The sequence below is a fragment of the Nematolebias whitei genome, chromosome 2, assembly GCF_014905685.2.
Source record: "Nematolebias whitei isolate Nwh7 chromosome 2, NemWhi1, whole genome shotgun sequence".
Taxonomy (NCBI): Eukaryota; Metazoa; Chordata; class Actinopteri; order Cyprinodontiformes; family Rivulidae; genus Nematolebias; species Nematolebias whitei.
The window spans coordinates 29,244,894-29,247,487 of record NC_056499.1 but is presented as its reverse complement, the minus strand read 5'-3'; positions in this window follow the sequence as shown (position 1 = coordinate 29,247,487).

The window sequence follows — 2,594 nt, the reverse complement described above, 5'->3', positions numbered from 1 at the left end:
CATGAAGATGTCTCTTATCATCCAAACCTTTATGCTCATGAAGGTGTCTCTCATTATCTAATCCTTTATTCTCATGAAGGTGTTTATTGTCAGACAAATCTTTATGCTCATGAAGGTGTCTCTCATCATCAAAATCTTTATGCTCATGAAGGTGTTTATTGTCCGCCAAATATTTATGCTCATGAAGGTGTCTCTCATCATCTAATCCTTTATGCTCATGAAGATGTTTATTGTCAGCCAAGTCTTTATGCTCATGAAGGTGTTTATTGTCAGCCAAATCTTTATGCTCATGAAGATGTCTCTCATCATCTAATCCTTTATGCTCATGAAGATGTTTATTGTCCACCAAACCTTTATGCTCATGAAGGTGTCTCTCATCATCAAAATCTTTATGCTCATGAAGGTGTCTCTCATCATCTAATCCTTTAGGCTCATGAAGATGTTTATTGTCAGCCAAGTCTTTATGCTCATGAAGATGTCTCTTATCATCCAAACCTTTATGCTCATGAAGGTGTCTCTCATCATCTAATCCTTTATGCTCATGAAGATGTTTCTTGTCAGACAAATCTTTATGCTCATGAAGGTGTATCTTATCATCCAAACCTTTATGCTCATTAAGGTGTTTATTGTCCGCCAAATCTTTATGCTCATGAAGGTGTCTCTTATCATCCAAACCTTTATGCTCTTGAAGGTGTCTCTCATCATCAAAATCTTTATGCTCATGAAGGTGTCTCTCATCATCTAATCCTTTATGCTCATGAAGATGTTTATTGTCAGCCAAGACTTTATGCTCATGAAGATGTCTCTTATCATCCAAACCTTTATGCTCATGAAGGTGTCTCTCATCATCTAATCCTTTATGCTCATGAAGATGTTTATTGTCAGCCAAATCTTTATGCTCATGAAGGTGTCTCTTATCATCCAAACCTTTCTGCTCATGAAGGTGTCTCTCATCAGCCAAATCTTTATGCTCATGAAGATGTCTCTTATCATCCAAACCTTTATGCTCATGAAGGTGTCTCTCATCATCTAATCCTTTATGCTCATGAAGGTGTTTATTGTCAGCCAAGTCTTTATGCTCATGAAGGTGTCTCTTATCATCCAAACCTTTATGCTCATGAAGGTGTCTCTCATCATCCAAACCTTTATGCTCATGAAGGTGTTTATTGTCTGCCAAATCTTTATGCTCATGAAGGTGTCTCTTATCATCCAAACCTTTATGCTCATGAACGTGTCTCTCTTCATCAAATCCTTTATGCTCATGGAGATGTTTATTGTCAGCCAAGTCTTTATGCTCATGAAGGTGTCTCTCATCAGCCAAATCTTTATGCTCATGAAGGTGTTTATTGTCCGCCAAATCTTTATGCTCATGAAGGTGTCTCTTATCATCCAAACCTTTATGCTCATGAAGGTGTCTCTCATCATCAAATCCTTTATGCTCATGGAGATGTTTATTGTCAGCCAAGTCTTTATGCTCATGAAGGTGTCTCTCATCATCCAAATCTTTATGCTCATGAAGGTGTTTATTGTCTGCCAAATCTTTATGCTCATGAAGGTGTCTCTTATCATCCAAACCTTTATGCTCATGAAGGTGTCTCTCATCATCAAATCCTTTATGCTCATGGAGATGTTTATTGTCAGCCAAGTCTTTATGCTCATGAAGGTGTCTCTCATCATCCAAATCTTTATGCTCATGAAGGTGTTTATTGTCCGCCAAACCTTTACGCTCATGAAGGTGTCTCTTATCATCTAATCCTTTATGTTCATGAAGATGTTTATTGTCAGCCATGTTTTTATGCTCATGAAGGTGTCTCTCATCATCCAAACCTTTATGCTCATGAAGGTGTCTCTCATCATCCAATCCTTTATGCTCATGAAGATGTTTATTGTCCGCCAAATCTTTATGCTCATGAAGGTGTCTCTCATCATCCAATCCTTTATGCTCATGATGGTGTCCAACATGGCGTCCATGTCTGCGTCCTTCTTTCTTGTGTTCTTCCTTCTGGAGAGGAACAGCCTGAGAGAGGCCGAGCAGGAGCAGCAGCAGAACACTGGTAGAAGGAGCCATCTTCAGGGTCAGTGTGGATGCAGAGGAGTTTCTATAGAGAGCAACTCTGGAGAGACTCCTCGAAGCTCGATGTCTGCCTCTCTTCAGTCCAGGGTTTTTATACTCTCCACTTCAGGTGTGTCTACAATAGGATTATGGGTTGGGGTCCACGTTAGTAGGCCTAAAACAAACTTCTGCAGGGTGGACTCCACAGACTAACCTTCTTTTTAAACATAGTCTGCTATCTTTGGTCATTAAATGGATTAACACAGCTACTTTGGCTGGGTCTGGTTTAGTTTAACACATGGGCATTTTAGCCAACAAAATATATTTAAACTCAATTAGACAACACACAAAAATATATTTTCACTACATTTTTCAGAGATTTAGACTTACTGGTATATTAAATATCTTGAATTAAACATTTGTAAATGAGTAATATTGTCTTTTACTTACTCTATTACATACATCATCTATGCATTTTTGATGAGCTGATACGTTCCATAGTGCTCCTCAAATCCAGACAGATTTGAATACATACATATAT